Source organism: Harpia harpyja, chromosome 1, assembly GCF_026419915.1.
Source record: "Harpia harpyja isolate bHarHar1 chromosome 1, bHarHar1 primary haplotype, whole genome shotgun sequence".
NCBI lineage: Eukaryota > Metazoa > Chordata > Aves > Accipitriformes > Accipitridae > Harpia > Harpia harpyja.
In genome coordinates this window covers 20,124,253-20,138,260 of record NC_068940.1, presented here as the reverse complement: position 1 = coordinate 20,138,260, position 14,008 = coordinate 20,124,253, and the positions used below count along the sequence as shown (strand labels likewise).

The 14,008-nt window shown below is 35.2% G+C and overlaps 1 protein-coding gene across 4 annotated transcripts in view; it reads right to left on the bottom strand.

Moving 5' to 3' along the window:
• The window catches only part of CDH10 (cadherin 10), a 104,630-nt gene that overhangs the window by 64,234 nt on the left and 26,388 nt on the right, over positions 1–14,008 (bottom strand). The window lies entirely within an intron of this gene.

Here is a 14,008-nt window from a genome sequence, read left to right as displayed (position 1 = left end):
CACCAGTTCTCCAGGGCATTTTAAATGGTAAAAAGAGAACATCATATGCATCAGAAGAAATACAACATGACAAGAAGCAAACTTTTAAATAGAAAAAGTTTGAGATGATCTTGCAATAGGGAGTGATGCAAACTTAGCCTTAAAACGTAGGAAGTGTTTTAAAAATGAGGGCCTGTTTTGCAAGTATCCTGAATAACTAAATTTGGAAAGTACCGAAATTAGTCTCATTGTGGGAAGTGATATTACAGAGAGAAGGCAAGCTTCTCCTAACTCATCTTTGTTTTGTCTCCACTTCTTTTTTTGTTTTGCTTTGTTTTCTTTTAGTTTTTCCTTCTTCTGACAGAACCATGAAATGTTATTTCAGCAAGACAAATTTAGCCAGGTTCTCTTCACTTCCCTTCCCTTCCATCCCATCATTTAAAGAGTAACACTTTTTGCTAGTGAGATCATTTGGTAATGTTTTCCTTCAGTAAATCATGAAAACCTATGATTTTTCGTCTTCATAGTGTACAGTTTTTGCCAATTTTAATCAGGGTGGTTTATTTGGTTTGGTTTTTTTTAGCATGCCCACAGAAATCAAAATGCCTGGATGGTGGTTGCAGTTCCTTGTATATTCTTCCACATGTGGTACAAAACTCAAGTAGTAAAAAGCTTGGGTTGTTTTTTCTCCTTTTCTGATTTTGATAGATAAGTAACATTGCACACAGCAATCCTATGTGTCCTCTGCTTTCAATAACATTATACTGTAGCTCACTATCATCTTAAATATTTTTTTATTTTTCAAAGTAGAGCTCTGTAAAACTTTCAGAAATTCTTTCTGTGTTTCAGTTTGATATGGATGTGCTACTTAAGATATTTTCAGTAAGCCTGTGTTGATTAAAAGAGTTTGCAATAAAATGTCAGGGGTTTAGAGTGGAAAGCTTATGAAATGTAGTGATTTCTTACAGTTAAAAGACACTCTGTGTGTGCGTGTTAATAACTGAATAGATTCAGTTCAGGAACCAGCTTTTGTCTTCAGAGTTAAATTCATTCAGGAGAACCTTTTCCCCTCTCCTCCAACATTTGGAAGACTAAAGAACTTCTCAAAGCCACTGCTTTCAAGGACTTTAGCCCCAAGACTCTTCACAGTAACTCACAGGCATTCATTTCCATTTGTCTAAATAAACACCAAGTTATGTATCATTTCATTTACCCCTTCTCCCTTTCTCCTAAAACTTTGACACTTACTTGATTTGTGATCTTTGAATACTACTCAGAACATTCTGTTCTAATATAAACCACTAAAAACATATGCTGAATTATATCAGCATGTACAAACTGGAGATATGATACTCCACCTTTGAAATTAATCACAACTCATACGTATGTGCTTTTGAAACAAAAGCATACTGAGTGAGAGAGGAGGGCTATGATTTATTCTCAGATACTTAGAAATGTTTCTTCTCAAAGACCATAGGAATTTCAAAGCTGAAATTAGCTCTTCAGGATATTATTAGTTTCCCTAAAAATTGGAAAGTTATTGGATTTTTTTGAAAAGGAGGTATAATATTTTCTTTTTTTTGGTGTGGGTTTTTTTTTTTTGTTCTTTTTTCGCTTTCTTGTTGCCATCAGTATATATATTCCATTATTCACACATTATTATTTGATGTAGAAGTGTTGTTAAATTCCTCTTGGGAAATAATGCTTCAATATTAGGGGCTGTTATTGAATTTCCTTCTTGTTAAATTAGGTCAGCAGAATGAAAACTCAGATTAAATTTGTAAAAGTTACAAAAGTAGCTAATGCACATGGGCTTGGCAAGCATGGCTGCTTAATGGATGTATGTAGCAGCAAGGTCTTTTCCTTCCTTTGAGACTCCTGTTGGAGTTCAGCTTCCTGCTTTAAATGTAATTGGTTTGATAGTAAACTACACTGAAGCCGTAACATTTACCTTTAAAAATAAGCTAACAAACAAGAAAAAAAAAGACTGAACTAATAACAATTAAACAAAAAGCACTGGAATAAAGGAAATACTTGAAGATAATTAGATTAAGGAAACCTTTAAATATATAAATACAGACACCAGACACAAGTCCCAGTTCTGTAATACATTGCGTATTTGGGTTCTGGCTACCCTGCCAGAGTTGGAACAGTCAATAGAAGAAGATAAATTTATCATCTGTTTCTTTAATTCCCTGGAAAACTAATGGGAAAAATGTCTAAATTTGGTGAAATCTTAGAAAAGGGTCTGAAAACTCAGCAGAACTGTAATAGTTTTTTTGGCTTCAAGTAAGTCTTTTTTTTAAAGAGAGGAAATTGTTTTAAATAGCTTTAAATAGTTTTAAATGAAACTATTTCACCAGTCTCTCTCCTCAAATCTCTCTCTCCCTCTTCTTCCAGAAGATCACTTCTCAACTTCTTCCCACAATAGAAAAGAAACAAATAAAAAAAAAATAATTGAAAAGTTTAAAGCTTTCTAAAAACTATCAAATATGTTCAAGGTTCCATATTTCTATGCAATACCATTCTAAATTACATTAAACTTACTACAGAGGAACATTGTGCTCTGCTCTTGTTTATACAGGTTTTTGTTTTGGTGTTATTTTTAACAAGTTTTCTTGGAACAATCTCTAGTATGGAGGAGATGGATTAATCATCACTGAAGGTATTAATCATTTCACCATTAGCTTTCAGCTAACAATTTAAAAACAATTAGCAGTTCTCACTTTCCACAGGTTAATCACTTCTATAGCTCTCAGAACTTAAAAGAAAACGTTTTAATACAACTCCAACTGTATTCATGTGATTTCAAATGTAATTTTTTGCAAAATTTGGAAAATATTACATTTTGCTTGCTCAGTCATGCAATCCCCTTAATAATACTAAAACATACTTCATACCATTTGAAACTCATGAGATTTAATGGACATGTAAGATGGGCCATGAATACCTTTAACTTATGCACTTCTCAGACTTCCATTTACTTATTGCTCCAGGAGGCCGATCTTTTACAGCTGAGATGTTATTTCTTTAGCAAACAGTTTCCTCTTTTTGTCTTTCTGTATTAAAGTATAGCTGCTTTTGGAAGTCAGCAGAATTAAATTTAAAGTAAAATCTGTAATATAGATCAAAAGCTTGTGTATTTTATTTAATCAAGAAATCTTAGTAAACCCCTCCTGTGAAAAGCAAATTTGAACAGCAAAAAATTTGAAATAGCTGCCATTTATCATTTTTGTTCCGTATTTAACCTTGGTCAAACTTGAACTGAATTTTAATTGTGTAACATTTCAAAAAGCTGGTTTAAAGAAAGATATTTATGCAATGCCATTTCTGTTTTCACCATTTCTCTTTCAGTTGGGAGCCATTATCTATTCACATCTCTGATCTTGTCTTTCAGTCCTTTTTTGCTATGTTTGTACAAAAGGAAGATATTTTTGGAACCAAAGATGTTTCATGACAAATTAAGTTAAACTACATTGGAATTTTATGAGGAGAACAATCTTTAATTTTATTACAATGGAAGACACTGGAGCATGTTTTGTTCTCGCTCTGCAGAGGTGACACCAACAGAGCTATTCTTATATACAGCCACGGTGAAAAACTTTTCTTATTTTCTGCCCCATTTCTCAAAAACTTTGGTCCCCCTCCAGCCACCATTATAGAGCTACCACCACAGGCTGCAGACCCTCTTTCAAAGTGGCTACAGCCATCAGCCATGAGACATAATTGCTACCATTTTGGTTTCCTCCTTGAAGTAGGTAACTTAGTAAGGTGCCTTTCTATTTCATTAGAACTCTGACTCCTGGCTTATGATGTCATAAATGAAATTCAGAACTCTGGCTAGGTTTTGAAGTAATAGGAACTATTTAACAACCTACTAAAAATGGAAGTAGGAAGGCAGCTAAGTGCAGAAAAACCTGCATTTTCAATGAGCCTCAGAAGAGCCCCTAGCTCAGCTAATTTAGTTGTTTTAACTTATTTGCCATCTCTTTATCAAAACCAGGAATAAAGTTCTAATGCTTTAGAGCACAGTATGATGAAGCAAGTACTTTAAACAGACACCTTTGCAAGAGACTCATTCAAAACAAAACAAAAGAGTTACCTCTGTAAGTGTAACTTATAGGTGTAAGTTATCCCTTAAGGGAAAAAGAAGACAATACTTTTTATAAAGGTTTTTAAGAGTACTTGAAGCAAGAAAATGAGCTCTTTCAAAAGATCAATTCTTAATGGATTCTAATCTCATCATTCCTTGTATTATAGATTTATGTTCCTTGCTTTATCTATTATATCCCAGTGAAGTTGCCTAAAGCCGTTCATAATTTAATTGCCTAGTTCTGAACTAAGGAGATAATTGGTAAATTGTCAATAAGCTGCTTATTTCATAGCCTCCAGTGGAACACTTAAACACCGCAGCGACCACACTTTGAGTTATTAAATTATAACATGAATTTGCAAAGTAGTCAGCTATAACTTTGAACTTTAGAACTCAATCCTCTTTATGAAGTCCTGCAACCATTGATCCACTTAGGAATTCGAATTGAGTATGCATAGTTTGATGTTAACCTAAAAAAAACCAACCAACATTTCAGGAATTATGTATTTTAATTAGTAATACTAATCATATTTCACAATCGTCAAAACTACTTCACTCAAGTGAGAGGTTTTCATATTATTTTCATAGTCCATGGGCAGAAAGACTGAAAAACAAGCAGAGAAAACAAAGGAAAAGGAAATACTGAGCATTATAACTTTTGCTACAAGAGTTAAGTCATATTTTAGGGAACAGAGAGATTACATAGAAGCATACCTTATGTCTCATTTTTAAGCATATTTACATAGTACAAATCCTAATTGTTATTAAAAAACCAAGCTAACATACACTATACTGATTTCAAAGTGGAAGGTTAAAGATTCAGTCTGCCTTCCACTGGTATTTCAGTAAATGTGATATCCAAAAAATGGATAAGATAACCCCAAGCGGACAGTAAACTGAGGAGGAAGAAAGCATTATCACCTCACTCCTCTCAGTTCCCCTGCTGCAGGGAACGTTGTCCTCTTCCCTGTAAAGATCTTCAGATGCCTCACCACAACCCTTCCCTGTTCTTCTTAAGGAAGACCCTCAGTCTTAAGACATAGAGGGACATTGAAAAGGTGAGCAGAACACCAGAGAAAAGGCAGAAGATATTAGTAAGTAATCTTGCATAGCAATTTTGATTGTTTATTAATGAGGCTTTTCTGTATTAATTAGATTACTTGGATAACTAAAAATAAATCTTAGTGCTCTCTGTATGGTGAATTTACTTTTTCTCACAGCAAGATATCAAGAGTAGCGTGGTATTATGGTGATTCTCTACTTAGACATTTAAATTTACCTTTGCCCCTAAAATTTTGGAAGAGAAGGTATGCATGCAGCAGTCACAAAGTGGTAGGTGACTTGTGGACATGCAAAAGTTGTTTAAATCTTTATCATTTCCGTAGCCTGTGAGGTCCCCTTAGCATTTCATTCCTTGCTGCATACTGTTCTCCCTTCTAGATGACTCTTTCCTGTCTGATTATATATACTGAGTTAACTTTCACAGGTCTTGGTAGCTACCCAGTATTTTTCTGTGTAATTTGGATGAACAATTAGAAAGTCTATTTATTACATTTATAGAGTGCATAAAAACACCCACCAGAATAAAAAAAAAGAAAGAATTAAAATTCAAAATATTAAAAAAAAAAATTAAAAAAAATATCTGTAATGTGCAGGATATGATTTAAAAAAAGAAGTGGAAAAATCACAATAGGTTGCACAACATAAGAATAAACTACCTAGGCACCGTTCTGGAGAAAATAATTGAGGAATACAAGTATAATAGTTCTGAACAATCTCAATATGGTGGATTTTTTTGTCACTCGTCTTTAAAAAAAAAAAAGGGAGGGGGGGAGAGAAGATATGTGAACAGGAATATTATTGTTAAGGAGTATGAAATAACCTTTCCTCTCCACTCAGCCTCATTTCAAATGCTGTGTCCAGGTTTGAACATCACAGTACCAACATGTAAATGATCAGAAATCAGGCTAGCAACAAAATGTTTAGGAAAAAAGTACTATTTTGGAGGAAAGAACAACTACACTTATTTGCCTCGTCTACAGGAGGAAAAAAGATGAAGGTGGTAAGACCGTAGTTTTCAGAAACACTGCTGAAAATAAGAAATTATTCTCAATGCATACCACAGATAGTATAAGCAATTGACTTCAATCACAACGATGATTTAGGTTAAGCATTAAGAAAAACTTCCTATGTATTTGCAGGGGTAGTCGGCAGCTGAAATGTGATGTGACTGAAGGTTTGGAAGAACAGTGTGAGCGAGCTGCTTTCAGAAGTGGGCTGCCTGCAGCTGGTGTGACCAGGGGCTTTCTCAAGATTTTTTCAAGCTCGGTCCCATAGAGCTCTATCCCATCTTTTTCCATGTCATTATTTCCCCTCATTATGTCTTCCTACGTCTGGTGTCACTGTTACCAGTGGCCACCCTATTCTCCTATATATGAATATGTATTATTGATTCCAGCTCAACCCCATCCTTTTCCATTTATCTGATACCATCTCAAAAGCAGCTGTAGATTTACTGTTGTGGGTTGAAAGCAACTGCAATTCTCTTGCTTGCCAGCCAGCATAACATGCTTTTCCACATCAAATGATACAGTCCTAGCCACATGGTTCCCTACCATTTAGATAAGGTCTGTGCCAGTCCTCTGAGTCTCCATAAGATTTTGGAGTTGCATTTATCCCATCAGCTGTCTGCTATATTCTCCCAGATAGAGAATTAATACAGCTCTTTCCTATGCCACCCTGAACTCATCCCATGTACTCCTTCCTAAGTGATTATCCCCTTTGTGTTTAGCCCATGGCCATGCTGCCTTCTAAAACATCTACATTCCATTATTAGCAGACTTTTATAAGGAAGGTAGTACTCTACTTCATCAATTAAAAAAACCAAACAAACCCCAAACCAGCTATAGATTTTAGCATTTGATTATACTTGCTTTTCCCTTTCTTTCTTTCTTTGCTTATTTAATTAAAAAAAAAAAACCAAAAAAAACCAAAAAACAAACCATGAAAACCAAAAAAACACCTTTCACAATTTAAAAAAAAAAAACCAAACAACAAACCTGTTCTGATATTTAGCATGCATGCGAGGGGAAGGGGAGAAGAGAGTGATGGTGGAGAAGAGGACAATGACCTGTTGACAGGAAGCAGCAAAAAACAAGTTCCAGAATGTTTTCTTCTCTGAAGAAGTATGGAGTAGGAGGAAAATAGTCATTCATCAGAGAAAGTAAATCTATTTGCATTACTATAACACTGTAATTTAGACACAAGAGCATATGCTAAAGAGATTTTGTTGACACCCCATTTTCTTTTTCTTACTCATTACATTCCATCTTTGACAGACCATGATTTTTCTGGAGATGAAAAGATCAGAAAATTCCGTCTGGATGTTGCCAAGAGCCAAAACTGAGAGATCATTGAATATCTAGACCTGGGGACTTAATATTCTTTCTCCCTGTACTGAAGGGTTTTCCTGAACAGGGTGAATTGTAACGAATAATGCTGAATGGTTATGAAAAAGACATTCTTTTCCTTTGGATCAGGTGGAATTTTAAATCTCCTAGTCTTTGCTGTCCAACGCTTTCACCTGCCAGCAAACTCTAAGCCTTATTAGAGAAGCAGAATAAGCACAGAACCATGCCAAATATCTAAAAACTCACCATAATCTCATCAGGAGTTTATATCTTCAGCTCAGGCTGAAACCTTACAGCTTCAGAGAGCAGAGGCAGTTCACTAAAGCATAAAGAATTGGGGCACTGAGGGACTGTGCCTGCTTAGAAAACTGTGTAATTTAATAAAGTGTTCATTGATGTCTACACAGTGGCTCCTCAAACGTGTGTTAGTGCTTGTGCCTGCAGCATGGATAGTCCCATTCCTGCTAATTAGATGATAGCAGAAGGATTGCATTCTTTCTTAGCAGACAGGAAGAAATCGAAACAACCATTTCTCACAGAAGATCATAGTTGAAATGTAAGAGAGGATCACATTTTAAGAAAGTTTGTTAAAGCATACGATTGTATCTTTCACATTTATTAGAATAAAAGTGTAAGTATTAAAAAATGCACTTTATTATTCACAAATCCCATAAATCTTATATTTGGCTTTCAAAAAAAATCTTGAATGAAAAGAAGGTATCTTTGCAATGCATTTGAAATTTTTTACTATAAACATTTCTTAAAGTGCTTGGAGGTTCACCTTGTGCTCAATTCTTTTATAATTATTGTAGCATATTAGAAAGTCCTGCTATGGCTCTTTGTATTGTTCTCAGTTTATACAGCAAAGTAAAAGTCCTTTTATGGGGTGACTGCTGTTTTTTGGGCCAGGATGACCTGAAATGATGAAAAAAAAAAAAAAGAAAAAAAAAGTAGGGAGTGGTAATATCATTTATTATAGTGGTTTTCTATGGTTGGATAAAATGATCAAAATTTCTTCACTATGAGTGAGTCAGAATTATGAAGCCTCCTTTATAACTTGCCTGTAAATTGTTTTAAATGTTAAAGCATGATGAGAAACCTCTTAAGAATATACCACATATATGTATAGTATATAATAATCTGTAGACTTTTGTGCCTAACATTATACCATCTACAGTGCATTGCAACAAGATGAATTACTGTACATCAGGTATTTAGTTGAGGTAGTATAATATTTGATATTACCTATGCAATGTGAAACTACCAGTTGTACTATGTATGCATGATGATAACAGCTAATTAGAAGATCACATCCTACTTTTTCCCAAATGGTACTTGCTTTAAAACAGTACACAGCAGGCTGCAACTGACATCTTTTCAAAATTAGTTTTACACCAGGATTAACTATAAAGATCTGCAATTCACATCATAAAAATTCACCTTTTTTGCATATCTCAGTAATGAAAAGGATGTGTCTTGACTAGTTTTGAAAAGAGATATCTGCTCTTAAGTAGTACATCACCTTCACAATAAGGCATCACATATGGGCATGTTAAACTGCTGATGGACATGGGCCAATTAGAAACTTTGGAGGTAAGGAAATTTTCTCTTACGAATGCTTCTGTGTACTGTAAAGCTTCATGAGCACTGTAGTTTTACTGACACTCAGAGAGCTCTTCACACTGGGTAAACATCCTTTATACATACACCGGCACTGCTGTGTAAGAACATAGAGGTAGATATCGTTCAGATAAATGAATTTATGCATATTCCGGCTCTGGGCTCCACATGTGTATCAATCAAGACTGTTCTGAATGTCTCCTGCAATATCTGTATAGTTCTATGCTTTATACAATCACTGTTACTGTCTCAGTCTTGAAGGTAAGAGAGATTAGGCCAACACAATAAATTCTACTGGCCTAGCAAGCTTAGATGGAAAAGTCAGATAAACTTGTGGATTTCAGAAATATTCTCTGAGCGAATCTGATGGTATTTAAGAACATGTTTGTATAGTACAACATTTTTTGACATGTCTTTCATGGTTGCTGACTATACAGAGATGCATATGTTGGTTTGCTGGTTTTCTATATGCTGTAGTTTAATGGTTATGGGTTTTGATGTTGTCCATAGATAGCATCTGAGAAAATGGTAATAATAGAAGACTATTACAGAGATAGTCTGAAGACAGTTACTGAATTTGTGGTAAAAGACAATAAGGAAGTGCCTACTTTTCCAGTCCAGATGTCATCTATGTAGAACACTGCTAGACAAAACAAATACTTAAAAATTATTGTTTCAGAATAAAAATCAATGTGCTGAAGAACACTTGTAACACCCACCTCAATAATGGGAAGAGGAACTCTTCCCAACAAGAACACTCCTCTGGAGAAATAGATCACTGAATTCTACATGTGTTTTTTCCCATATTGTATCATGTTTCTTACACTGTGCTGTACGCTTTTCTGATAAATATGTGAGTGGAAATCAGCAACCACTTTGCACTTGCACAGGTAATTTGTGAAGGGCTACACCCAGCTGCCACAGGAGACACAGGTTTTTCAAAACAGTCATTCCATCTCTGATCTTTTACTCCCGATTTTCAAGGGAAACCAACAAAATACCTTTCAAAGATAAACCTGGAATAGAACCTCAAAACTCAGCTACAAGCCAAAACCAATGGACTCAAATGAGTTTCTGGTTTTATTGAACTTTATAATCTCTTTCCCTTCCCTTCTAACCTTTGTATGTCTGCAGGCTGTAAACTACCTAACTCTCTTTTGAGAGCTAAATGTCTTTTTTTTTCTCTTCAGCACCCTTCTCATACCATTTTATTTCATTGGTGGTAACTATATATATATGTATATATATTTTTCTTCACAGAGTTCATGTAACTGATAGCTATCTAATTAAAATTAGAGAAATTGTCCTCAACTTTTGTTTAAAGTCCACTTTTTCTATTTCAGATCTAAAAAAGGGCCTCTGTGCCTGAAAGAATGTAATTTTTTTCCAAATACAGCCAGACAGGCTAGTAAAATATTTTGACTTTATTAAAAAAGCTATACCTCATCTGTAAGTCCTTGGATCATTACAGTTACAGCAACACTAGCAGTCTTTATGGCATTCATTACTGTTTCACCCAAGACGCAGAAAAGGAATATACTCTTTTCTGTTATGCCACAGAACATGATAATAAAATATTATTCTATTATTCTAGTCTGTTATTGTAGACTGTATGAATAAGAAACTCAGGCAAAGACAAAGTGATCACCTGAGACCTTGCAGTCTCAAGGTACAATACTGAGCGGTCTTTCATTTATCCTCTTCTGAGAGGCTTCTATTCTGTATCCTGTACTTATGTACCCTGTTTCAAGACTGATGAGGTCATCAAGTTTATGAATAGTAATGGACTTACTATTAGTCAAGTGAAATCATTCAGCTGCTCAGCAAGCAGGTTGTGTGTGGTAGACAAGAAAAAAAATAGTAAGCTCCTACCTGTAGGACAACACTATGCTCTGAAGAGCTAAAAATACACTGAAATTATTATAGCTGTATAGCTCAAGTAATAAAGCATTAACATAATTGAGTGTGGACTGATGAGCAACTAGAAAATGGAATAACAAGCAGAATCTCCTTAGTCTATAGGAAGACTAACAATGTTTTACAGAAATTATCTCTGCTATTATGTGAGAGAGGATGTGCAGACCAAGAAGTGTCCATACCTCACTTTCAAATATGAATAAAATGAATTTAAAACTTGGTGCTGGCTGTCATTAAAGTTTTTGAGACTACATATGAAAAAATGAAGTTGGTAACCTATTAAAACATAAATGACAAGGACTGATAGGGGAGTGAATCATACAATGTATAAGGAACTGTTAAATAGATATATAGGAGAGACATTGTTCTCCAGAAAGAAGTTGCTGAAAACTGAAATCACTGCAATAGTAAATGCTTCCTATGTACAGGTAACCAAAAGCTATCTGCTTTGCTGCCCCAAATGAAGAAACTTATGTGTCAGATGAAGCACTGAGTAAAGTTGTGTGGGTAAGCATGAGCAAGTCTTGTCTTCAAAAGATGCAAGATACGAGGCAAATTCAGGAAGCCGTTTGTAATTAGTGCATGAGCGACTGCATCCTGAACGTCTAAGCATGGTTCACAGTGTCTGGAGAATGAATAGTTAAACAATGCACACATTGGCAAACAGGACAAAGTGGAGAGTGAGAGGAAAAAAAGACTGCAGAGAATCAGCACACTCCATTTCTTTAATCTCCTCTCCCACGCCCAAACCTTGCTTAGCAGCAAGTAATGAAGTAGCAACATCCATGGTGTACAGCGTGAAGATATTCCAGAGTAAAGACATTTGCAAGGAGGGGGATCAGGTAGCAAACAAGAAAGTAGCTCTGACTCCCAGTACAATTTAAAAAGAATGATTATACCATATTAGTATATGTACATATTTATTTGTTTTAGCTTGGGAAGTAAAGATCTTCCAGTGAAAGTGAACCGACACAGTGATTGGACTTAAGAAAGTCTGGAATAATACCATGTAATTATAGATAAACTTGTTCTTAAAAGAGCTGTAAAAAGAAGAAAATGAGAATGCCTGGGAAATTTCCCAGACCTTGGCATTCATCTGAGATGTTTTCTGGTGGTCTGCACAGAGTGCCTGAAGGAGGAAGTATGACAGATCCTTAAGAAAAGTCTACTGGAGTTGAGGTTTTGAATTTAAATTTTGAATTTATTGGTGTGGCCAAGAGTGCATTAAAAAAAAAAAAAAGAAAAAAAAAAGGAAAAGCTTCACCTACAGTTGTGGTATTAAATTTTCTTTTCTTTTCTCCCGTTTTGTCCTATACCATGGTATTAAGCCCATTAGGTGCTATGTGTAGGTTAAATATTGTAAAATACAAATTTTAATACAAGAAAGGAGGATTTGTTTAAAAGGCAGGGTTTTCTTGTTTTTTTTCCCCCAGCATATTTTCTCTCCAAAGTGTGACTTCATTAACTCCAAAATCATTCACAAATTCAGTACAGATGGCAGCTAATCAGGCAGAGATGTTAGCCGAGGCCATTCCTCTCCAGAAGACTGTTCTGATCACCAGGTCTTAGGATCTCTCACAGCCCCTCTCACTGAAATTATTCAACACTGTAGACTTTTTCATAGTTGATGAAACATAGAAAAAAAAGGTAAGAAAGAATGACAGCTGCCCAGTAGTCATGCCATTCAAGAAGGCCTCAGAGGAAGAAAAATCAAAGCCGGGCAGAATATTATATTATAGCTGTTGCTAATCTGCATTCTGGCAATCTCTCACTGCTCTTGCCTTCTGCTTGCAACACCAATTAGTATCTCTTGGAACCACACAAAAACCCTGAATAAAACAGTGCTTTCATAAATAATTTCTAAGGTGCTAACCCATTTTGAAAACATATTTTGAGACTTGCAAGACCTAATTTTTCATGTAACAATCACAAAAAGCTCCAATCACCCATGAATTTCAGGCAAACCTCATTGTTCTATTTAGGCACTTGAAAATTGAAGTGCTCTAAACTTGTGGACACCTGAACAGGTTGGTCATGATCCCTCTGACAGAAAAGGTTGTCCTCCTCCTTTTCCCCCTCCTCAATGACCACTAGTATTGCTCTGAAACAATCATCCAATAGACTGTATTAAACTGTTTGACAGCACCTAACCTGCACTGGTTACCATTTTTCAGTTTTGGGGTTTGTTGTTTATTTGGGGTTTTTGTGGTGTGGGTTTGTTGGTTTTTTTTGTGTCAGAGTGGCATAGAGTACCATCTGCACAGTAAATTATCTTTATTTTGTAACATTTCATAGTAAAAAGAATGACGTTTCGATATCATTTACAGATAACTCAAATTTCATATACAATTTCTTTACTAGATACAATTCAGACAATAAAAGGAATTTTCTACTTTTACTCTGGGTTTTTGGTATTTATAAAACAATGATTGGAAGGTGAGAACTTAGGGATTACTTTGTTGACAGATGTTACATTTTTGTTCTTACAACAGTTTTTGGCCAACCAGACTTCTAAGTTGGAACACTGGAATATAGTGAATTGGCAATTGGCACGTAATATACAGCAGCTACAGTGCCTATCAGTGTATTATTTAAAACTGGCATCTGCTGGAGAGTTTTCATCCTTTTCACTCAAAAGAAAGGAGAAATTCTCCTTATGGACAAAAACTGAGATTGAAGGAAATGAAGAAAACAGTCATATAAGCAAAGCAATGGTCTGTAATTATTTTTTTAAATCATCAGGAACTAGGAATAACATAAAGAGGTCAAGATCCAAAAAAAAAGCTGGAGGAGTACAGATACAACTAGATTATTTGATAGCTTTCAGTGTTACACTGGTTTCTTTCTCAGCTAAATTCTGTGAGATAATCTTAATTTCATGAAAGGTTTTGGAATCCAGATTACAGAACTGGGGCTCTTCAGACAGTAATGGCTTTATCACAAGTGCTATCTGAGAGGTGGTTGGACGGCTGATAAAGTTTTAAGTTAT